Genomic DNA, 26,440 nt, shown 5'->3' on the forward strand with positions numbered 1-26,440 from the left:
GTGCAAGCAACAGAGACGGGGTCTGGAGGTGGGGATTCCACTTGTGCTAGTGGTGCAGTGCAGGACCAGGGACAGGAGGCAGCACAGGCCGCCGCGGAGGTGCCTGTGTGCAATCCTGTCCCTGATCCTGTCCCTGCATCATCTTGCACCAGCAGGGATGCCTACGTCCAGACCCGTTTTCAGGCAGGGGATGAGCTCACGACAACTGGCCTTCCTCTGCCTGCGGATGTGGCTATCCGGGTCTGGGTTGAGCCTGTCCTGACTGGTGTGGCATTGCGTCAACGGGCCATGCGAGGTGACCTGCAGTCTTTTCATGAGGAGACTGCACGTCATCTCGAATGGCTCATTGCCGCGTCGGCCTACTGGGACAGGTCACCCAGGCCGGATTCCTCCGTTTGATGGGGCTTGCTACGACCCCCTCCTCAACTGAACCCCCTATGCGCCAGTCGTCCTCTGTGCCATCTTCCCACCCATCAGTCACCTCGGTGCCCTGTGGAGCTGCCTCTGACAGTGCGGCCAGGCTGGTGGAGGAGGCATCCATGCCACAGTCGGGAGTCGGACGTCCAGCAGGGGTGGCCACATCAACGACTGCACCCCAGCCAGCGGAGGATGTGCAGGCAGCAGGAGGCAGTGCACGGGCAGAGGCACAGCAGCAGCAGCAACGTGGAAGGGAGCCATGATGGCTCGGGGCCTTCGACATCGGAGGGGCAGGCATCGGCCAGAGGGCAGGAGGACCCGGGACAGAAAGTGTCTTCCGTGTTGCAGCGGTTGGGCCACGCCATAGATGCGGAGCGGCAGCGGGCGGAAGAGGCACGGCTCACGATGGTCAGGCCGGAGAACTCCATGCGGAGGGCCCTGAGGCGGGCCGAGTGCCTTGAGGCAATCCACAGGGGGTTGGAGGTGGACACGTTGACGGCCCTGCGGACCCTCTGGGCCATGGAGGAGGACCGCCACCGGAACATTGAGCAGGAGTTTGATGATGCCCGGGACATCCAAAAGTGAGCCGTCGGACTAGCCCGCTGCCCTTGTAAATAGTTCTGTCGTTAGTGTTAGGTTTCCTTTGGTTTTGCATTTTTTTTGGACCTTTTGGACAATGGGCCACATTATTGTATATAGTTTTTTTTTATTAAGTAGTGTTATTAGATAGGTTTAATTTCTTCTGTTGGGATCATGGACCCTGGCTTGTTCATCTGTATATAGTTGACTGTTGGATTTTCTTTTTTTTTTACAATTTACCCATGGAGCAATGGCTTTCAATTATAATTTTCCATTAGATTTTCTTTAGTGGACTGTGACTTTGGACACCATTCCTTTGGATTATGATTTTTGGTTTTGCATTATTTCACGGACATGCTGCTTTTTATTTTTTTGAATTCCCATTTCTGTTTGTTTATTTTTGATTCAATTTATGTTTCCTTTAATACATATTTTTTGTTCAAACTTCAATGTGTAGTATCATCTCATTGGTTTCATGCATGTCATGATATGGGTTTTGAGATTCACTGACACCCATTGGGTGTATGTGAGGGACATGTGTTCATTTCCAAACTTGCAATTGGGGTTCTGTCATGTTGTTGCCAAGTGGGTGGATGCAATACTCGGGTGGGTGTTTGGCATTTGGAGGCTGACCATAGGGACCAGGGATCTAGATTGTGATGACATGTTGGCTGGGGAACATGAGTTGGGGCCTGGTGGAGGGTGCCCCACAGTGCTGGGGGGTGGGGGTGCAGGGGAACATGAGTTGGGTGCCTGCTGGCAGGTGCCCCACAATGCTGGGGGGTGGGGGTGCAGGGGAACATGAGTTGGGGGCCTGCTGGCAGGTGCCCCACAGTGCTGGGGGGTGGGGGTGCCGGGGAACATGAGTTGGGGCCTGGTGGAGGGTGCCCCACAGTGCTGGGGGGTGGGGGTGCAGGGGGACATGAGTTGGGGGCCTGCTGGCAGGTGCCCCACAGTGCTGGGGGGTGGGGGTGCAGGGGGACATGAGTTGGGGGCCTGCTGGCAGGTGCCCCAAAGTGCTGGGGGGTGGGGTGCAGGGGAACACGAGTTGGGGGCCTGCTGGAGGGTGCCCCACAGTGCTGGGGGGTGGGGGTGCAGGGGAACATGATTTGGGGCCTGGTGGAGGGTGCCCCACAGTGCTGGGGGGTGGGGGTGCAGGGGAACATGAGTTGGGGGCCTGCTGGCAGGTGCCCCACAGTGCTGGGGGGTGGGGTTGCAGGGGAACATGAATTGGGGCCTGGTGGAGGGTGCCCCACAGTGCTGGGGGGTGTGGGTGCAGGGGAACATGAGTTGGGGCCTGGTGGAGGGTGCCCCACAGTGCTGGGGGTTGGGGGTACAGGGGAACATGAGTTGGGGCCTGCTGGCAGGTGCCCCACAGTGCTGGGGGGTGGGGGTGCAGGGGAACATGAGTTGGGGCCTGGTGGAGGGTGCCCCACAGTGCTGGGGGGTGGGGGTGCAGGGGGACATGAGTTGGGGGCCTGCTGGAGGGTGCCCCACAGTGCTGGGTGGTGGGGGTGCAGGGGAACATGAGTTGGGGGCCTGCTGGCAGGTGCCCCACAGTGCTGGGGGGTGGGGGTGCAGGGGAACATGAGTTGGGGGCCTGCTGGAGGGTGCCCCACAGTGCTGGGGGGTGGGGGTGCAGGGGAACATGAGGTGGGGCCTGGTGGAGGGTGCCCCACAGTGCTGGGGTGTGGGGGTGCTGGGGAACATGAGTTGGGGGCCTGCTGGAGGGTGCCCCACAGTGCTGGGGGGTGGGGGTGCAGGGGAACATGAGTTGGGGGCCTGCTGGCAGGTGCCCCACAGTGCTGGGGGGTGGGGGTGCAGGGGAACATGAGTTGGGGGCCTGCTGGCAGGTGCCCCACAGTGCTGGGGGGTGGGGGTGGAGGGGAACATGAGTTGGGGGCCTGGTGGAGGGTGCCACACAGTGCTGGGGGGTAGGGGCGTTGGGGGACATGAGTGGGGGTGCAGGCTAGTCCCCCGTGGTGTGGGCTGCCTGCAGGGGCCGTGGAGGTTGTGGAGCGAACACCTGGGAGGACCCACACGGCCAATTCACGTGTAGTACTCCACGGAACCCCTGAAATACACGTACCCTGCTGATATCGCGTGTGAAACTTCCCGCGCACCGCAAGATACACGTACCCAGGACATTCGCGTGTGAAACTTCCCGTGCACCCCAGTAATACAGGTACCCTGCTGAATTCACGTGTGTGTGTTTCCGCGCACCCCGAAATACACGTACCCAGGACATTCGCGTGTGGAACTTCCAGCGCACCCCTGATATACACGTACCCTGCTGAATTCACGTGTGTAAGTTTCCGCGCACCCCGAAATACACGTACCCAGGACATTCGCGTGTGGAACTTCCAGCGCACCCCTGATATACACGTACCCTGCTGAATTCACGTGTGAAACTTCCCGCGCACCCCTGATGTACACGTACCCTGATGGAATTGTGTGTGGAACTTCCCGCGCACCCCTGAAATACACGTACACAGCTGAAATAACGTGAGGAACTTCCGGCGCACCCCAGTGATACACGTACCCCGCTTGTCGTGCTGGTACAGGGTTAGCGCAGCCCTTTGCGCTGGATTGGGCATTTTGATGCCTTTTCCCTACGCAAGGGGCGTTCTTGGGGGCGTAACTGGCGCTGCTGCAGGGTCGCTGCGCCACTGTGCGCCACGGCTGGTTTTGGTGGCTGGAATCCATGAATACGCTGTGCGCGGAAATGTATTTTGGCGCATGCAGCTGGCGCAGGGATTCGCACGCGCACACTGTGCGCCAGCCGCATGCGCCACTTGTGCACTGAATTCTATGAATTACCCCCCAAATGTGGTCAAAATATTTAAATTGTCATAAATTCCTTTGGGAGCCGCTTTGAACAGTTGCAAACAATCACAAGCAATGATTTAGTCAGAAGAAAACTTTTGAAATCTCAAAGTCCAAGTGGGAAATACAATAAAGGTATTTCACACGTGTAAAAGAATGTAAAATTGCGACAAACTTTTCCTTACGCGATATTTGCGATAATGGGAGAATCGCACTGTTTTAGAAAGCGGTTTTGGATTTTATGGATAGCTATGGATGTTAGGTACCCAGTAATAATCATTTCTATCATAAAAACGGAGGGAGTTATAGAGGTTTTAGTAAAGGTTGTTTTTGTAAAATAGGCGCGAGAATGGAAAACAGAAATGCGCTTTTGAAAATTGACAGATGGATTGATTACAATAGATTATGACTATGAAGAAGCGAATGCCACAGATGGATCTTACAGTCACATGATCAGCGTAACCCGCCTGTTGTGGATACTCTACTTCTTCAGATGAGAAAAGAGTCAGCGCAAAGATAGTTCTAGTAACACTATGGTTCTAAATTAAAATGGGATGGGTTTGAGATTGGGATAAGACAGTGCAAATATACTATGGGTCACAGTTCTTCCTATTAATACTCACAGGATAAGTTATTAAATTGGACCGTCAGTTCTGATCATGGATTGGATCTGGTCTAGGAAGAACAGCAGCACATCAGGCACGGGATCGGGACAGCTAGGCCGGTCACCGGATTTGCACAGGAGCACCCCTCCTAGTCTGTGGGTATTTCAATCAGCTGGATAGCGAGTTCCTCAGGCAAGCCTAGTGGTAGCAAGCCAGAGAATTTCAGGATACTGGTTCAAAAGGCCTTCTCACACGGCAGCGCTTCACGGGTTGCAAGAATAAGTTTGAAGATTTAGGCCTTGCAGAAAGTCAACAGTTCTCTACTGCTTGCAAGAGTCTTGGCATCTGGATCTGGAAGGATGTTAAAACTGGATGTAGAATGCTGGATCAGAGTGCTTCGCCGGAATCAGGACAGTGAGTGGATCTGTGAGTCCCTATGTGTTGTCAGCTGTCTCTATTTATCCTTTCAAATGACATCACAAAATGGGTATATGGGTTGGCTTAGCTAAGCTTGCCCCTGTGAGCTGGGATTGGATCAAACATTCATCTCCGCCTTGCATTTGAGTGATTGGATCAATGCCGGATGATGTCACATTTTATGGTTTGTTTTACAGTTCTTAGAAACCTCCCTTTAGCTACTGGTCTCAGAATCGGATTTTATACTAAATACACATTTCTACATTGGTCATTTTTACACTAATCACACACAAAGATGACCTATTTTATGTAGCATCTGTTCATAAAAATCTTGCAGCAGTAGGATCTTGTCTCAACGTTCTACCGAATTTTGTCCTTTTTGCTATGAACACAATTTCCAAACTTTATGCAAATTTCCACAAATGTGTGTGTGTACAGTTTCACAATTCTAGGATTCATACAGTTCGCATCTAGATTGCCTGAAAATGTGTTTAGCAAACTTGCCACTGTCAACTCATTCTCGCATATAGCTGCATAGTTGCATATAGTTTGTCGGAAAATGTGTTAAGCAAATTTCCCACTGCCAACTCATTCTAGCATATAGCTGCCTAGTTGCATTTAGCTTGTCGGAAAATGTGTTAAGCAAATTTACCACTGCCAACCTATTTAGCCCATATGTGCTTAGTCGCTGAACGCTATATGCACGCTTGTAGTTTCTACTTTTCTGTCACTGCCTAGATCTGCACCTCTAGCCCTCCAAAGGACCCAGTAGCTTATTTGCGTTATTATTTGCCCAGACCCCTCTCCATAGGTGTTGCCTTTTAGCTACCATACGGATAGTAGGCGCCTAGCCCTCTAAACTCAATTAAACCATGCCAGGTTGGTTCTTACTTATGATGTTTCCCTTTTGTATTGTACCGCATGATTTGCCCTGTACAGACTCCCACTTCATTACCCATGATAATGGCTTCTCTAGAGCAGCATGCCCCTGCCACCACCCCATCCCCTGTCCCACGCCCTTCCTGCCACTTACCAACCCTTTTCCCCAGTATCACCACTAGATCAACATTCAAACAGATTATATAGCGAACCAAAAGCCACAAATTGCCAGCAAACCGCACTCATCCATTACCAATAAATTGCCTAAAACAACCTTTCTGGTCCTCAGTGCACTCAGACGCACCAGAATTAGATCACAGACCTACACCATTCCTTGGTGTCCGATCAGGGACTTCAACAAAGTTAAGCAAATAAAACAGATCCCATTACAAGGTCTCATAAGAACCCAAAGACTCAGATCCCGATTCATAAACCGCACTAGCACACGTGCCTCTGCCACCTTTGCCACCATAGGAAGCGCACCACTACCTGTGACCCAAACTAAATCCTCCAAAAGGATCACCACAACCAAACAACAAACCATTGTCACAGGGACCACTAACACATGCCCTTCTCCTTTATTCCAAGCGCCACCTCTTCCTATGCACCTCAAAGCAGCCCTCATTAATGCACGCTCCATACCTGCTCATGCCACAGAGATACGTGACTACATTACTGAGCAACAACTTGACCTACTTATAGTGACTGAAACCTGGCTCCACCAAGCCTCCGGACCTTCACTTTTTATTGCCATTCTTCTGGACTACACCATCCTTAGGATGGACAGAATGAAGTCAGTAGGTGGGGGAGTAGCTATTATTGCTAAAACCCATCACAAAATAAGAACCTGCCCCACAGAGAACCCAGACGGTTACGAAGTCCTGCTAGCCAAACCAGCTACGAACCATTAGACTACTATAAACATAATAACTATCTATAGAGCGCCTAATACTAAATCTCAGCCAGAATTAGACATACCCTTACTACTAACGCCATTCATTAAACCTAACACAAAATGTATAGTCCTTTGGGATTTGAACCTTGGATTTAATGATACCCAAGACCATAAAGCAGAAGCACTACACAGTGCACTCAAAGACATGCCATTCACACAACTCGTGAACACCCCTACCCACACAAAAGGGAGAATACTAGATTGGATACTACCAATCAATACCATAGTATCCATAGATTCTATTAACATAGTACCCTGCTCAGACCATCACAGTATAAAATTATCTATTCTGTGCAATGAACCAGACCTACCTAAAACTATCATAGCGGAATCTTACGTAACTAGAAAAACCTGCAAACTCTCAGCAGAAAGCCCCAACCCACTGTTAGCTAGCACCCTCAATGACAAAAGGATCAATAATGAGAACCCCTGTGCCTTGGCTGACACTTACCATAAATGCCTAACCAACACGATAGATACCCTAGCACCTTGTGTCAACAAAACTAAACGTAAGGAGAGAAAATCCTCCTTCTGGTTTAATGAGGAATTCGTTTCTCTTAGATGGATTAAACGATCACTTGAACACCGGCTAAATAAAACCCACACCCTAGAAGCCATGGTAGCATTCAACACGGCAAATAAAAACTATAAAGCAGCCATCATTGCCCATAAAGCAGATGCCCTTAATACCAGAATCAGAAATGCCTCCTCTGATACTAAAGAGTTATTCACCATACTCAAGGAGTTGTAGAATCCTTTCCCTATCATTAACCCGGTCCAACCAAGTAAAGATGGTGTAGCACTATCCAAGATGCTCTTGCCACTAAAATTAAACTATTACAAAACAAAATTATCTCCACAAGAAATTTCCTATCTGATAAACACCCCACGTCTAACCAAATCACCAAGTACATAGGAGACACTACTCCTCCCTTCAATTTCACCCCAGTCTCCCATGATGTAGTACAAATGGCATGCCCCTTTTTCTCTCCCTTTAGTCCAGGAGCCTACCCCTCCTTGTGTGTTCCTTCCAGGAGCCATTTACGGCCCTCAGACACCTCCGTTTTATGGGCTGAAGGGCCTGCTATTGTTCATTCTCTTTCTATAGACACAAGTCTGGGCTAACCCGCAATTAGCATCTCCCAGTGAATTTCTGCTGAGGGGATGTCCCTCCCCCTGGGAGAAACCTGTTTTTCCACTTCCAAAGAATTGCAGCTCAGCCAAGCTAATTTATTCTTAATTAAAATCCTGGAAAAACTACATTTGTTGCATCAAACACAAATACATTACTTTCTTAACTTTAACTCTGTGGGATAAAAGCAACTGAGATCTGTATTCTTTTTAGCCACATCTGTATCACAATCTGTATTCTTTTTTAAACAGCTGTCAGTAACTGATCTGACAGCTGTTTTTCTGAAGAAATGTTTTGCTCTTCACATTAGGACTTTGTATGTTCGCAATGCTTCATTAGATTACATGAATGTTAGCGCCAAGCAAGATTTTGGCTGTTGAGTTATAGGCATTTTGGAGTTTTTAGCAACATAGCAAATGTCATTTATAGGCACATTTTGGAATTTCATCTGCAAAGCATTGCTTCTCTCTCTCTGCACTCTGTTTGCTGGTCATGGAGCCCACTGGCACATTTTCTGCAGTGTGTGGTCTATTCCACCACGCATACACCATGAGGGCAGGTTTTTTTTTGTGTGCTTGAGAATGCGGTTTTCGTGTGTTTTTTGGTAGGTTTTTGGCATGCACAAGAGTTTTGCCGCCATTGTTGCAGTTCCTTGCGCCATATTATCAGGGTGATGCCGCATAGCATAGTGGGGTGGGTCAATACATCCCACACAGGCATAAAACTGCATCTATGCGATGATGTTAAAATTCCTTCCATACTTAGATATAATAAAGATTCAATTAAACAAATAGGTCTTCAGGTTTTTAAGAAAAATGGTGATAGAGCTAATGTTCTGCAAGTCCTCTGGAAGTATGTTCCAGAGGCAGGGCCCCTGATAGAGAAGCAGCAATCTCCCCAGGAAACGTAATGAGAAAACAGAATAGACAGCATATTTTTACACAGGGCTTGTGAGGAAAGATAAGGCTTCATTTTTGAGATCAGGTAATCAGGTGTTCTTCCATAGGTACACTTATGTATATGACGCAGGGATCTAAATTCGATTCTATTTTGAACCAGCAGCCAATGCAATCTCCTTTGATAGGAATTGATAGGAGCCATTTTTGGCAGGTTGTATATCAACCTGACAGCGGCATTCTGGGCCACTAGTAGTTGTTATAGTTGGCTCTCAGGTGCTCCCAGAAGAAGAGTGCCACAGTAGTCTAGTCTAGAATTTGTCATTGTCTCCACGACTGCAGCCCGATCTGATTCAAGAATACGTGGCAGAATAGGTTTTAGAAGCCTGAGCTGATATAACACAGATTTAACCACCACTGAAACATGGGCATTGTAGCCCAGAGATGCTTGCCTGTTGCAGCCGAGATGTTTTACTTTACTTGAAAAGGATTTTGCTGTGTCAAAGATGGCTGGGAAGGGAGTAGTTTCATAAAGAGTTGTTTAAATGGCGTATTGAGCCAAAAACTGTTACCTCTATTTTAGAGGGATGGAGCTGAAGCTTATTTTTGATCATCCAGTTTTTAATCACATTAGTACAGCTTACAACACGTTCAATTGCATCTGGTGCTGCTTTCATTCTTACGTAGATATGCCTGTCGTCTGCGTACGAATGATAGTTCAATTTGAACTTCGAAAAGATATCCATCAGAGGTCTGAGATAGATATTAAACAAAATTGGAGATAAGGATGACCCCTGAGGTACTCCCACATGACCGGATAGGCGTCAAAATAGAAGCCTCCGAGTTTGACTACTTGGGTGCGGTTGTCAAGGAAAGAGGAGAACCATTTCAAGGCTCCTTCCAAGACCATGGTCACCTCAGAGAGTCTAGAAAATAAAAGGCAAAAATCTACTGTGTCAAAGGCCGCTGACAAATTGAGCATGATTTACATGCTCAAATCACCTTCATCAGCGGCCCTTAAGATATTGTTCCATGCAGCCACCAAAGATGTCCCAGTCCCATGTCCAGGCCTGAAGCCGGACTGAGAGGTGTCCAGGATGATATTTTCCTCCAGATGTTCTGCAGCTGTATGGTGACAATCCTTTTCAAAATCTTAGAAGGACGAGGAAGACCAGCAATTGGATAATAATTTGCCAAAATCTGGGGATTCACTGTGTTTTAAAAAAAATAAAGGCATCAAAAAAGATGCACAAGAGCAGGGGAAAGATAAACAAGGCTGGCTGAAGATGCAGAAAGGGTGGAGGAGAAGCAGCAGGGTGGGAGAAAGATGAACAAGGCTGGCTGATGATGTAGAGGTATGAGGAGACGCACAAGGGCAGGGAAAAGATAAGCAAGGCTAGCTTATATTTTGAAGGGCAAAGGGAAGATGCATTAGGGCAGAAAAAAGATAAGCGTGGCTGCCTGAAGATGTAGAGGCACAGGGGGAGATGCACAAGGGCAGGAGAAAGATAATCAAGGCTGGCTGAAGATGTAAAAGGGCAGTTGGAAGATGCATCCGGGTAGGAGATAGATGATCATGGTTGGCTGAAGTTCTAGAAGGACAAGGAGAGATTCACATGGGCAGTAGAAAAATCAACAAAGCTGGCTGCAGATGTAGAAGGGAACAGGGAAGGTGCATCAGAGAAGGGGAAGGAGGAACAAGAGTGAGAGTACATGAAGCACATGGGGATGCACCACTGCAGTAGAAAGATGGACAAGATTGGCTGAAGATGTAGAGGGACCGGGAGAGGCACACGGGCAAGGGAATTATAAACAAGACTGGCTGAAGATATAGAGGGGCAGGAGAAGATGCACATGGGCATAGGAAATATTAACAAGGCAGGATGAAGAAGTAGAAGGGCAGAAGGAAGCGGCATTAGGGCAGGAGAAAGATTAACAAGGTTGGCTGAAGATGTATAAGGGCAGATGGAAGATGCATCCGGGCAGGATATAGATGCACAAGGTTGGCTGAAATTGTAGAAAGACAGGGAGAGATTCACATGGCACTGTCGCTGTATCAAAGGGCCAATTATTTTTTAGTAAAAAGGTTTAATATGCAGTGAATAAGCCCAAAGCGCTGTTCAAATTGGTGCAGTCTCTTTCTTCACCCACGAAGTCTGGTCCCTCTGTAGAACCCTCACAAGCTCTCTGTGATGATCTGTCACTGTTCTTTCACTAAAAAATGGAATCTATTCGTAATGTTATCAGTGTTGACTCTGCTAAGATCGTCTCCATGCCGTTGTTCTCTGAAGTTCCAGCCCCCAATGCCTTCTGGCTCTCTTTCCCTGTTTTCTCTGATCAGGACATTCTTGCAGCCATTCACAGCCTTAAATCGGCCTCGACAGCTGATGCCATTCCACTAATTTTACTCAAAGATATTGCGGGAGACTTAATCGCCCATATCACGACAGCAGTTAACCTGTCATTTCAAGTAGGGCTTATTCCTACTTCTTTGAAGCATGCCCAAGTGCTGCTTCTTCTGAAGATGCCTTCTCTTGATCCTGGCATATATGCTAATTTCCGCCCCATCTCTCTCCTTCCATCTATGATGAAGGTGATGGAAGCCCTTGTTTCTCCCCTTCTCTCTTCCTTTCTGGAACCCTCCAATTTATTTAATATTTTCCAGTCTGCCTTTCGCCAAGCAGGGGCACTGAATCTGTGCTCATTTCGGTACTTGAGGACCTAACTTTCCTAGTCGATCAGGTCGGGGTGGGAGCCCTCCTTTTGTTAGATCTGTCAGCAGCGTTTGGCACTGTGGATCATTCCACTCTGATCACTCGGTTGTCGAACACTGGCCTGGGGGGACAAGTCTTGAACTGGTTCTCCGCCTTCCTGGCTGATCAGTCCCAGTCAGTCTCTATACCTCCTTTCTGTTCTAAATCTATTCCTCTGTTTTGCGGAGTCCCACAGGGCTCTGCCCTGTCACCAATATTGTTTAATATTTATATCCGTTCTCTCCTCTTTCTCATCCTGTCACATGGATTCCGTTATTACTTATATGCGGACGATACAGCGATACTGGTTTGCCTGGATCTCGCTCGGCCCGACACTGCCTCCCGGTTTAGGAACTGTCTTGAGGACCTTGGTGCCTGGATGACTGGAAATGGCCTTAAACTTAACAGTAACAAGACTGAGCTTCTTGTGGTCAGCACAGCGAGTACACTTTCCTTTTGGACTCCAGATTTCTGGCCTTCCTCTCTAGGTCCTTTTCCTCTTCCTTCTACTATGGTTACAAATCTGGGGGTGAAACTTTCATCCTCTCTGTCACTGTCAGAGCAAGTGGGTGCTGTATGCAAATCAGGCCATTTCAAACTGTGCACCTTTGTTCAAGGTTCTTCCTTTCATTCCTCCACATTTTCATGCCCCTGGTTGCGGCATTGGTCCTCGGTACTGCCGATTACTATAACTCTCTATTTCAACCAACCATGCTACTTAATCAATAAGTTCCAGATGCTCCAGAATGCGGCAGCCATAGCAATCCTGCACCCTCCGGCACAAACTCATATCTCACCGCTTCTGAGACAGCTTCACTGAAAGCTGATAGAGAAGCGGATCCTGTTTAAATCTATGTGCCTGGTACATCAGACCTTCTACAGGTTAGGGGCTGAGTACCTTCAGGACAAATTTTCCCACTATGTTGCTGCTCGCCTTCTCTGATCCCAGTTCACCCTCCTGTTATCAGTACCTCGGTTTCGATTGCAACGGACGGGTGGTTGCGCCTTCTCCGTGGCAGCATGGAATTATCTAAATTGAGCTTGTCGTGCTACTGCTGACCATCTGGCTTTTCGCCGGTCCCTGAAAACCCTCCTTTTCTGGGGCTTATCCTGTTCTACTACACCCTCATCTGTACTGTACTGTCTTTAGTGCCTAGATACCCTCGGACGTATGTGCACTGTATAAATACACATAACATAACATAACATGTGGAGGAGAAAAATTAACAAAGCTGGCTGAAGATGTAGAAGGGCAGAGGGAGGATGCATCAGAGAAGGGGAAAGAGGAACAAGAGGGAGAGTACATGAAGGGCAGGGGATGCACAAGGGAAGGAGAAAGATGAAAAACACTGGCTAAAGATGTAGAGGGACATGGGGAGATGCACAATGGCTAGGGGAATATTAACAAATATGCCTCAAGATGTACTATGGCAGAGGGGAGATGCATCAGAGCAGGAGAAAGATGAACAAGGCTGACTGAAGATGTAGAGGGGCAGAGGGAAGGTGCACACAGACAGGAGATAGATGAACAAGGTTGGTTGAAGATGTAAAGGGCAGTTGGAAGATGCATCTGGGCAGGAGATAGATGATCAAGGCTGGCTAAAGTTGTAGACGGACAGGGAGAGATGCACATGGGCAGGAGAAAAATCAACACAGCTGCCTGAAGATGTAGAAGGGCAGAGGGAAGATGTATCAGAGAAGGGTAACGATTAACAAGAGAACAAGAGTGAGGACACATGAAGGACAGGGGAACATGCACCGGGCAGGGGAAAGTTGAACAAAGCTGGATGAAGATGTAATAGAGCACAAGGAAGATTCATCAGGGCAGGAGAAAGATAAAACCAGTGTGAAGGTACAGAGCGGCTAGGGGGAAAGACACATGGGCAAAGGAAAGGTGGCCATGGTTGGCTGAAGATTTAGGAGAGGGAGAGATACACAAGGGACAGAGTACGATGAACAAGGCTGGTTGAAGATGTAGAAGGGCACATGGAAGATGCATTAGGGTAGGAGAAATATTATCAAGAGTGGTTGTAGATTTAGAAGTATAGAGAGAAAATGCATTAGGGCAGGAAAAAGATAAGCAAGGCTGGTTCAAGATGTAGAGGGGCAAGGGGAGATGAACAAGGGCAGGGGAGCGATGAACAAGGCTGGCTGGGCAGAGGTAAGATGCATCTGGGCAGGGGAAAGATGAACACGCCTGGTTGAACATATAGAAGGGCAGGGCGAGATGCACATGAGCGGACGAAATACTGACAAGGTTGGCTGAAGATAAAGAAGGGCAGATGGAAGGTGCACATGGGCAGTGGCAACATCAACAAGAGTGAGGATACATGAAGGAGAGGGGGAGGTACAGAAGGGCAGGAGAAAGATAAACAAGGCTGTCTGAAGATGTAGAAGGACGGGAAGATTCATCAGGCCAGGAGAAAGATGAACAAGAGGGAGGCTACACAAAGGACAGGGGGAGATGAACAAGGGCAGGAGAAAGATGAACAAGTCTGGTTGAAAATATAGAAGGGTAGAGGGAAGATGCAGTTTGCTGCATTATTATTATAGCCTTATAGACCGAAGAGTAATGTCCTGCCATAACCCGCCTTGGCCATAAGGGTCATACTCCCTTGGGTCTATAAGGCTATTGTATGGTGGCAGTAGCAATACATGTTTTGGAGTTTTTGTAGTTTAGTAAACAATGTTGCTATAAGGGTGAGTAAATAGACTGACTTAGTAAATTAAATGTGGTTTTATTTCGTTGTATTTAAATGACATGACAGTCTTCATAAGTTAAGCACTTCAGTTGCAACTCAGTTGACCTTAAACAGGTTTAACAGGAGAATGTATTATGTGTCATGTAAAAGTAAAAGGTTTTTCTTTAGGAAAATGAACCATTGTCCAATGTTTTAGCTGTCTCTTTGGTGTGTTACATAGCATGCTGCAGCAACAACAACATCCTCCGAGAGAGGAGGTGATTCGTTGAAATAAATCTTGCCTGCAAATTGCATTGTTTTTTCCCTCTCTGATTCTGAACACGGAATGTTCAGAATGCAGTCAATACCAGTAGTTATTGACTGCACTCTGAACATTCTGATCGGCTGAGAGCAGGAAAATGCCAATTTCCATGTGCTAATGAGGGCACACGCAGGAAGCGTGCAGAGGTTTTGCAGATAGAGGATTTGCATTGCAAACAATTCTGGGCTTGGGCAGGGAGTATGGGAGTAGTGTGGGGTTTGTAGGAGCACTGAAGAGTGTTTATGCGCACTGTAGGAGCAGTGCAATTCATAAAGAAGCATTGCAGCGTGTCTGGGGCAATGCAGGGAGTGCTAGTGCTTTACATTGAGAGCCGCGTGCATGCAGGAGCAGTGCAAGGTGTGCACAAATACCACAGTGTGTGTGTTCCATTCAGGGAGCAAGCAGTATTTCCCAGTTAAGTACGGAAGTGTAAAGATAGTAGATACAGTAAACGCATAACGCCCAGCCTTCCCCCATTCCAACTATTTTCGAACATCAAAGACGAAAGAGGAGAAATGTATTTCTCTATTAAACTGCTTTGAAATGAGTTGTATTACAGGACGCTCAAAATAAACATTACAAAAAAATGACATTTTAGGAATGTTCCTTAAATAGAGAGAATTGGCATGACGTCATTTGGGGTTACCAGGGGTCGCAGTGGCGACCCCTTTGGTCTTCCTGGCTACCCCTGCGTTGTCCCTTACTATCTGGACCATGGAAGCTCCTGGGCTGTGGCCAGTGCCATGTGGCTCTGTTCTTAAACACCTCAAATTCAGAACCTAGACAAAAAAGTCCAAAACTTAACTTGGTCTCATTTTGACACTGAACAAATTGTCTGCAATTGACTTCAATACGATCACTTTTCAGAAAGGCGTCTCTCTACCTTGCTTGGCGGCTCTGCGCGTGGAGGGTGTGCAGGAGCAGAGCTTGGATTAAAGAGGCGAGGTCAGACTTGGTCAAATCATAATCCCGGGCACCAAAGAAAAGTGACCCATATTCATGAATCGCAAAGTGGGTGTATTTCAGTTCTGTTTTCGAAAAACAAGTGGGAAATGTAACATCTCGAATGTTCTTGCTAACGTTGTTTAGAACGAATAACCTGCAGAGCACCTTAAGTCATAAACGTGCCCCATATTGGCCCGGAAAAATGGGCCACAATGTCTTATTGGACTTGCATTTTGGCACCGTTCAATTGCCCTAAGGCCTTCTGCCCCAGACAGAGTGTGGGAGGTTGGCACAGAGTGCAGGAGCAGTGTAGGGCATGCTGAGTAGAAGTGAATGGGGAGTGTGTTGAGTATAGGGACATTTCAGGAGTTTTGGAAAGAGTGTAGGGGACGTACAGGAAATGGGAACGATGACAAGGAGCCGTACAGCCAGCAAACCCAGGGACGTCATTTCACCAAAATGTCAGGGTTAGCGGAAGTGACATCACACAACCCTTGACCTATGATATCACAGGACGTGATGTAATTTTACCCCAGCCCAAAGTGATATAACAGGAAGCAATTGAACAAAACCTTTCACCCCTAGACAAAACAGGAATAGCCATCGCATACCATTGTTGCTAAGTGCACTATGGAAAATATGGTTACAATATTACTGTAATGTGATATATATTTCATACAAGAATGGATTGCTATATGCATCATTAAGATCAGTGTGTACAGGCCCATATTATCACATTTCTGTCAATGCAAGTCGACGTCCACGGCCAAATGATAATGATGTGCTATTATATAGAACAAATATACATACAATATCACCCAACCTGTGTTGGTACTCATTTATCGACCCCAGAAGGATGAAATGCTGAGTTGAGGTGTTGAAGAACAGACTAAATCAGTGACTCACCCCCTGAAGTGTGCCTGAAATAAACCTTTAATGAGTCTAGCAATTATTGTATATAATTCTAGAAAGACACATGATCTGGTATTCCCATTCTTTCTTATTTAGGGTCACTGCTGAAAATGTTAGACTTGTGGAACCCCTGTTTTTTTTTTGGGGGGGAGAGGGTTTGTTTAAGAGGCCTGAACAAAAAAGCCAGCCATTCCAGAAGCAATGAGAGCCACATGGCGTGGTGCTGGCCACAGCCCAAGACCTTGCATAAAAAAAGTTACTTTTTTTCCTTTTAGGGGTAGCAAGGGAGACCACAGGGGTAGCAATGGAGACCTCAGGGGTTGTTGTTGCGACCCCTGGCGACCCCTAAATGACATCCCTGTACGTGTCTGATAACAGTAAACTGGTAACAGAAATTTTACAGCAGGCCAGTTCATCTGCAGGTCTGGTGCAACGTTGGCCACATGTCAAGCTTGTCTGGATCTACTTTTCAGACTTCAGAGATTGGCAAAACACATACCATAAGTAGGGTTCATAACTGCGTATTAAAGAATTTCAGAGTAGCGCAGGGAATGTAGTGCACTCACATGGCATCCCGTACTGTGGACACTCATTACCTCATACATGCAAACAAGCATCCTGAACTGCATGCCAGGGAATGGGAAAGATAGACACCTAACAACAAAACATTAATTGAAGCACAATGACATCAAGGGTTACACAATTCTATACTGTACATAAGCTTTCAGGTATAAGGATTTTGTCAAGTGACCAAGGACACCGAGATGGAATGCCTTGTGATGATCGTTACAGACAACGGCAGAAAAAAACATGCTGTAACTGCAACTTCCGAAAAGGAAATTACGTAGTCCGAAATGGAAGCGTATTCTACTCTAAATGCTTTTTGGATGTTTTTGTCTAAGTTGTGAATTTGAGGTGTTTAAGAACACACTAAATCAGTGAGTCACACCCTGAAGTGTGCCTGAAAATGTACCTTTAATGAGTCTAACAATTATTGTATAGAATTCCAGAAAGACAAATGATTTGTTATTCCTATTCTTTCTTATTTATCATCACTGCTCAAAGTGTTTCACTTATGGAATCCCCTGTTTTTTTAAGAGGCCTGAACAAGAAAGCCAGCAGCCACTCCAGAAACAAAGAGCCACATGGCACTGGCCACAGCCCAGGAGCTTCCATTTTAGGGGTAGCAAGGGAGACCACAGGGGTAGCAAGGGAGGCCTTAGGGGATGCCAATGCGACCCCTGGTCACCCCCAAATGACATCCTTGAGCAAACCCTCTTTTTGTAAAAAAACATATTTTCTACCTCTGTTTTATTTTATCCTTAAAATCCCATATTTCTATTTGGCATCAGTAAAAGATGTACATTAGGTTTTTGTTTGAGACAATCGAACATGCATCATTCTATAGGATATAAAAATAAAACCTGACAAAAGTGACCATTTAAAGTGCAAATAACATATTTAATCTAAAGAAAAATATTTTTGTCGGAACTCTAAGAGGCAACTATAGACCACTGACCTTCGCTTCCCTATCAGGCACCAAAAAGTCGCCCTTTCTCATCTGTGATGGCACAATCATGGTATACAACATACTCAGATAAATCATAAAGGATCTGAGATACGTCGCTGGAAAACCAGCATCTCTAGGCTTTCCCTGTCTTGGAACAACTGTAGCACATTCTGTGGATGACTGTATCATCTACTCTCAGCCTGGAGTGGCCCTCTTTGTGAAGCAGGGACAGTGACTCCCATGTCTCCTCCATCAGGACCTCATTACAAGTTTGCCACTTGGTCCAGTGGAATTACTGCCAGATTACAAGTGGCGGTATGGCAATGTTCATCACAATTTATGGAGTCCATAGAACTCCATGGGATTTCGGAGGAATTTCTACTAGCAGTAACTCCTCCAAAATATCTGTTTTTTTTGGCAGTAAGGTAGCAGAATTGTCTCCAGCATTTTGATCGAGGTTTTTCCTCTCGCTTACCTCCAAACCCATAGTTTGGCGGTGCAGTAATGTGGTAGTAATGCAGTGGTAACTCTGTTGCCACTGCATTACCACCGTTTCTGGCACACCGGCAAACTCATAATGATCTGGACTCCTTACTTACTTACCAACCACTTACTAATGAATGGAACCAAATGCCTCTATTAATTGTTCTGATGTGGGTATGCTCTTTTGTTACTTATTCCATTCCAAACCAATAACACTATTTTAACAGTGGACTCCTTAATTACAACCCCACTTAAAATGAAGCGTTCCAGGCTTAAAGGAATATGCACTCATTCCAAACACACACTGCCCTCCCTCGGAAAATGTACACATGCATACAACCGCCTCCTCCTAACTCTTCTAATACAAATCCTTATAATTGCCAAATTCTTGAGTACTTATGCATCATCCTCCAAATGTTGGATTAAACCCTCTCAATATTAGCAGCGCTTTATGGAAAGGTGCAGTCCTGTCTTCACCTGTGAGTTAGCAAATGAATGTACCATCCACCAATTCGGCACCCGGTCTAACATGTATGGTGGTGTGCACGGAAAGTGTGCTGAATCGTTGACATTTCATACATTCGGAGCCTCATTGCTATTACGCCAGAGTTTGGAGGGGCTGCTTTCAGTTCATGATTAGAACACTCCTCAAACGTGGGCAACATATTCATCCCTTAGCGTGCCACAGCCATAGGCTAGCATACTATAAAAAGTCCATAATGCCACACTCACACCAGGTGAGGTTAGCACATTTATTTAGAACATAATATTTCACATACTAGCAATCCATGCCACTCAATGCTTACACACATGGCTTGCCAGGGTCCCGATGCAAGTTCAGATTTGAAGTACTAGCTTTAGGGATGCCTGCATTTTACAAAGTAGCATGAAACTCCACTACATATGTAGAAAGGTCAGATACGGTCCTTGAGAGTGACATTTCTACAAAGCTCTCTTTTTGTATTGTCCGAAACAGCACATCTCTCCAATTCTTTGATCCCAATCTATCCTCAATGCATGGCTGACACAGCCCAGTGAGAAGCACTCCACCTTTTCACTTCTAGATGTCCCTTTCGCACTTAACAAGGATCGAAGTGCCTGTGCTTGCATGCCCTGTCCACAACACACACAAGTGTACCGTTCTCAGGCACACCTATCTTCAGATGCACAGCATCCCCATCTCATTGGTGGGCTCGAGGATAGGATGAACACCTGAGAAACCTAGAAGCAAAGGGGATCAGACATGCTCCGGCCAGAAACTGGATCTGAGGAGGAGCAGGGTGTGATGCCCGTGGTCTTTCATGCACATAGACTTTCTGGAGCCTGTCTTTCCCTGTAACTTTGGTGGATGGGAGGTCCACGCCCTGCCTGGCGTGCCCATAGTAGACTGGTAACTAGGATGTGCGCCTTGTGAAACCCTAATGAACTGGGAGAACTCTCAATCATTTGGGCCTCTATTCCCTTTTTCTCTTTGTTTAACCTAAAAAAATGTTAAAAAGCATAGTGTACTTTCCTGTCTCCTTTCCTTTCCAAATACAACTTAAAGGTAATGTTGTAACCCTTTTGCAATTTCCATCTATGTGCTTGTTGTTGTAATCTCCCCATGTGTGTGTTGTGTTGGTTTGGCATTCTTCTTGTGTGCATGTCGATGATGTTGCTCTCACTGCAGTTCTCTTGATGTATTGTTGGTTCGCCGGGTGTTTTTGATCGCCATTTTCTATTTCTGTAGTATACCAGTTTTTGTCAATTTTTGGGGTCTAATGTCAGGTGGCAATAAGGAGCAGGATGCCATTCTTGCAACCCTTAGAGGAAAAAGAGTTGATAGGCTCGGAGGAGGAGTCGCCATTCTCCTCGCCAGAGAAGGAGGATCCCTCTATGATAGAAAAAGATGATGGGAACCTTAATGCAATTTGCTAGGGTTACCTCACTGACCTCAGTCATGTGGCTTTGCTAGGTGTACAAATTGGTGTGGGAGGCTGAGGCATTGGTGGTTGCCTTAGTAGAAGGAATAAAGTGGTAGAAGAGGCATGACCATTGGGGGATGCCTTGAAAATGGATGTTGTGCATGCTGGGTAAGTGCTAGTGGTCTATTTTAGTAGTTTGGGCAGTGCCTTTGGTGGAAGCACCCAGGAATACAGTGGAAGCAGGACCTCAGGCCCTCTTGAGCAATGGGCACGGAAGGTCCTGCGATGGAGATGGAGAGCATGATGCAGGCGACAATGCTGGAGGAGGGCACTGGCATGTTCATCATGTGGCAGTGAGGGCAGTTGTTGCAAGCACCCGAGACACCTTTTTAGAGATGATTTTCGGCTGGTTGAGGGTCATTGAACGTAGCAGAGGAAGTGATCTTGATCAAACGCTGCAAGGGTTCAAATGATGGCGAGGTCATTCAGAAGCATTATGTAATTTAGGATCCTCTGGGGGAGGACACGCTTGTGGCGGTGCCCCCGTAGGCTGTGTACTTACCTGCTTTGGAGATGGGGAGGACATGGATGAATAGGATAAGGACATGGTGTCGAAGAAGCCGTGCCTGCCTCCTCTATTACAGAGGGTGCAATACTGGTACATGAGTCTCTGGCAAGATTGACACATGAAAAAAACTCCCACCTTCACACAGCCCTCATGGTCCCGGGTGTGGCTACCACCAGGGTGAATTTCATGGGTAAGGAATGCATGGTCCAATGGAAGGTGTATGGATGTGGTGAGTGAATGAGGCAGAGACAGACAAACACTTGGGGATGACAGCTATGTGGAATCACACTTGTCAGTGGCATGAAGAGATTTACAGGCATATTAGTCCCCTGCCATCACTGATCCCTGCAGTGACCAGCTGTCTTTACAGACCCCTTCAGCAGTGGTGACAAGGTGATTGCTTCTCTGAAGCCCATGGTGCAGCAGCAACATTTTGGGCATGTCATCTGGCATGCTGTGCCTAGAAGCAAGCACCCACCGCACAGAACAAGCCTGCCAGTGACACAGGAAAATGTGGGCAACAGCAGGCCAGTGTAACCAGCCCTTAACCAACAACTGGCTATAGGAAGCATGCCTCCAGCAGTGCCCACATTAGGGCAGAATAAATGACAATGATTGGTAAGACATCCAGGCAAATACTGCTTGCATTGCCTGGAACCTTTCAGCTGGTAGATCCATATACCTCAGCAATTATGGCAACCATAAACTGCAGCACCATCCTAACCTTCCCTAGGTGCATTTTCATGGGGGAAGGAATGAGGCAGTTCTGGGGGAGTAACTTTCCTCTAAGTAATACACCACATATGTGGGATTGGTAGTGCTCTATGGAAGAACGTGTGGAGAGTGTGTACACTTTAGCATGTGGTTGCACTCCGTGGGAGAGTCCAGGAACTTTAGTGTGTGTCTGCACACCTGGGAGAGCCTGTGAATCTTTGGGCTGGCTGATCTCTAAAAGAGAGCCCAATAATTTAACTGAGTAGTGTGGTTGTGACAATAGTAGGACATAAACATGGTATGGAAAATGGCAATGCCATGTTTTCATTAGCAAGTGAATAACTGATCAGAGCCTCTCAGTCACTACTCCAGCTATCAGAATCCCAACCACAGTCACCATTAAACAAACCCACTCCACTTTTTGGTGTCTGGTTTATAGCAGGAAACACGCCATCTTCATAATACGAGCTGTATAGGTAGTCATTGTTCTGCAATCTGCTTCAATTAAGTGTGTGTTCATCTTTATGCATTATCAGTTGTTCAACATGCATCAGTGAGAGGCTTTTTCTGACTAGAGGCAATAGTCCCTGCTGCACTACTAAACACCCTTGGTGTGCACTTGTGGGCGGGGGGAGGCAATTTAGTGATTCAATAGCACCTCACACAAGTAATGCTTGCCTTACAGACTACTTGCTGTAATAGTACTGTGCATGTCGTCATCGCTTCCCAGGGGAGAAGTGTCCAGGAAACAGCGGTCAAGCATCTGTGGAGATGATGGTCCACTGTCTGTTCTGGTTAAAGACCTGTCTGTATTCAAGAAGCCCGAGTGACTCAGCAGAATGTTCCACCACATCTCTTCCTTGGTGTCCTCACAAAGCTCTCAGCAGGTATCAGTGGGGCGTTGCTTGTTGACACCAGCAACAGTGTGCATGACATTCCTAGTGTAGTTGGGAACGTTTAGGCTGGATGATCGTCTTCCTACTGACTACATTCCTATTCCAGCTAAAGTAGTAAGGCCTGTAACAATTCATCTTTGCATATTTGCACATTATCTCCAGCTTCTAAAGTTTACTGCAAGTCTAACCCTACCACAAGTAGATGGATGGTGGCCACTTTAATAATGATACACGGGTTCATGAAGGAGGCCAGCAGATACTCAATATTACCTTTAACTTTAACAACTTGTGGCTCAACACATGGTTGAAAGCAGGTCCTTCACCAGTGGTGCAGCATTCTCTTCACCTGCTAAGGCACTGGCCCTCACCATGTTGCAGAGTTAGCTCAAGCAGGTCCACCAGAGTGAGAACCTCAATGTGGGTTGCACTGTGAGGGCTAACCCGCTTGATGGCCTCCTTTGGAAGTGTATAGGGCAGAGGAGAAATTAGAGAGAAGGTGCCACTTTCAGAGTCTGAATAACATCTAGAGCGGCACTGTGAGTAATGCAATTAAATCTGATGGCCAATCCTACTTTACAGGAGTGAGGTGTGGGGTCCAGCACTCAGAAAGTATGCAGCATGGCACACATCTGCCACAGAAAGGCTGCACCTCCATGAATGCAAACGGTTACTTTGTGTATGTAGAAACTGCCCGAACTATGGGTGCAAAACAGAACTAAGGAGCATAGCCCTCACTGCTCATCGCCCAAAATCAACTTTTTTAAACCATAATGCCATATCAAGAGGAGAACCCCAAACCCCACTCCACTTCCAGGAACTTCCTGATCAAACAGTGAAACTCTTGAAGCAATCCCTTGAACAATATGTTACAGAATGGTGCCCGTCCGGCAGTAGGGCCCCACAGCGTGTAGGCATAGTAATCCAAATACTTAAGGAGGGATTGAATAGAGACTTAAAACTGAACCAATAGGCATGCGCTGGAGAGCAGAACTAGGCCAACAGCTAGAGTGAAATGCTACAGGTCATTGGGGTTAAACTTTAATTCTACAGATTACCCAATGTTGGCAAAATATCCTGAAGCCCAGGCAAACACTCACCAAATAAAGACTGAGAGGTCACAAGCTGTTAATAGAGGCTTGCTGACACCACAAGAAGCCTAGAAAGGACTGAATCTGTCAGCAATGTGATTTATGACAAGTAGAACATGAGAGACACTTCCTTCTGGACTGCCCCACATACAAAGACATTTGGGAGACTTATGTCCCCACATAATGGGAGAATAAGGAAGTCTGTGAGTAAAACTGGACAAGAACAGCTCTGCTTTATCCTTGGACAATGACCAGCATTAGCAGAGAGAACAGAAAAATGTGTGTGTACATGCCAGCAGAGACGACAACGTGCATGAAGCAACATGGCATTTTGGGAAAGAAAACAGATAACCAAAATGAACATATTGAAAAGATTGTCAAATGTATGTATCTCGTGTATTTACTTTGGGAACATATATCTATTTTGACATACTAATAATGTACCATGTATTGCACTGTATTTTACATTGCACTGCTCACATTGCCTGTCCAACATGGGCACGTAGGGTTCCAAAGGGTGTCCCCGGTGTTCTTCTGGTTGTGCAATGACAACTTTTGATGCACCTGCAAAAGCACAATGCATTTTGGCATGGTACGCCCGATTGAAATGTGAGGTGATCCTCTTGGTCACAGCAACCATTTCTCTCACAGACCAGAAATTGCTGATAATGTGTGTGACAATGAGATGAAGAACACAAGCAAAGGAGAGAGAGGGGCACGGTCTTGCAAATGTGTGAAGAAGCAAGGGCATTTTATCAATTGACTGCCACAAAAAACCCACATGCAAATGACAAGGCTTTGGTCACTTTGCCTCGAATTCCTCAGCCTTCTGCCAGTTATATTTTCTCATGTGGCTTCTTTCCTGAATACACTGAGTGTCGAGTTAATTCGGTGGCCTCATGAGCAGATAAAGAAGTACTGTTGAGTAGTAGTACAGCATGTTAAATATCACAGCAGCGTCTTTGGCCCTACTTTATATTTACTGTAAGAGTGTTGGATCACTTGAATGCATGCACCCTGCTTGTTTTTTCTGTATCATCTCATTTAGAAGTGTTTGCAAGACTGTCTGATATTAGGAAGGCTGAATGCATTTGCCTATGGACAAGTCTATTCATGCTGTTCTGTTACTTCCTTTCAGGTCAATGAGATCCCCTATACGCTGCCGCTGCACATTCCGCAATGGGACATCCAAATCCATCAAGAAGGAAACAACATTGTTGTTCAAAGTAGCTTTGGCCTGAAGGTCCTGTATGACACAATGTACTACGTGCGGGTGGAGGTTCCGAGCACATTCAAAGGACAAATGCGTGGTCTTTGTGGGAACTTCAACGATGACCGAACGGATGACTTCCGACTGCCCTCTGGCCTCCAAGTGAGCCGTCCAGATGATTTTGGGGCGGCCTGGCAAGTGGATGTAAATGAGCCCAACTGCACCCGGGGTTGTGGGTCTAACTGCCCTGCCTGCAATGCCGTGTCCACTCAACTGTACAGCAGCCGTTGGTCATGCGGCATGATTACGGATCCCAACGGGCCATTTAGAGCCTGTCTTGGGCAAGTGAACCCGGCAGACTACTTCAAATTCTGCCTCTATGACCTGTGCTCGGTGTCTGACACAACAGAGCTTCTCTGCAAGAACATTCAGGCCTACACAGCAGCTTGCCAGGCTGCAGGGGCCCCTGTCCAGACCTGGAGGACTGCTCTTTTTTGCCGTAAGTAGATATGGAACATAATTAATCAAAAATAGTGCAATATTATTTACTCGTTCATTATCGAAACAGCTATCTTTAAATCCTAAATGCACGTAAAACTGTTTCACCCCACATGTTAACATGGCAGGAGCTGCTGCATTTTTCATCCAAGTAAGACCCTCTCTGAGAGAACATGCTTTTAGATAGAGATATAGCAACACTGAGACCTCATAATGCAACCAAGTGACTATTTCAACATGCACTTGTCCATCCAGCCGCCCAGCTGAGGTACTCTTCATACAGAAACATGATCTGCAAATTGGCATTGGAAGCCTATGTTTATAAATCAATAGGGGGTAGATTGCTTATTTCCTGCTCTGAAAGACACCTGTCTGTCTGACTTCAAGTCAGTTTTTAAAATGATAGGTTTTAATGTAAATATTGTACCAAGAAATTTCCATAATGTCTGCTCTGCCTATGGATTGAACGTCATTCGTCTATGCAGATTAGGCAACTAAGTACCAACATTTCTATGAGATCTTCAATGTCACCTCATCTGTAAGCTCGTCCAAGGATTCTATTTGTGACTAATATTTTTTGCGAGATCACAAGTAATTACAATCTTGATTTTTAAGTGTAGTGAGAGCTTTATCATGGTAATTACTTTCAAGTAGATCCAATAAATCCTGGTTTGATTTTTGAAAGCCTTAACCATACCGACCGCTTGACAAACTGTGTGTCAACCCAGCACCTGTTACCTGCATTCCTGGGTTGGTTTCCTCCATGAGGCTCCAAACTGATTAGTGAACGATCCTGGTGAGGAGTGTAGTAAATAGATCCTGCCTAGACCCGCCTCAGTAGCGACCACACTGGAGCAGGTTGGGACACACTGGAGCAGATTGGAGCCGGCTCGCAGCACCACTGTATGCCCCTCATGTTAACATAGCTCAGAGGTATTGCAATGCACTTCCAAAGGGCACTGTCAGTTTCAGCTTGTCAGGAGACGATGGCTGGCTGAGTTGCAAATCCAGGTGAGTGGCATTGATCAAGCTATTAGTCAGTTATCGGTTTCGGTTTATGAATTATCCTGGGTTTCCAGACAGAGAGAGAGCGCGAGGTGCAAGGAACTCAAGAGGTCCTGAGAGTGTAAGGCTGAAGTTACAGATCGGGGAAGTCTGAGACCAGCGGCAGAAGGCAGTCAAGGGTAAAGAGCATCGAGGACTGAGTTCAGGTTCAAGAGGCACTAATCAAAACAAGGTAATGGGAGGCA

Source organism: Ambystoma mexicanum, chromosome 1p, assembly GCF_040938575.1.
Source record: "Ambystoma mexicanum isolate Mex_15411 chromosome 1p, UKY_AmexF1_1, whole genome shotgun sequence".
Taxonomy (NCBI): domain Eukaryota; kingdom Metazoa; phylum Chordata; class Amphibia; order Caudata; family Ambystomatidae; genus Ambystoma; species Ambystoma mexicanum.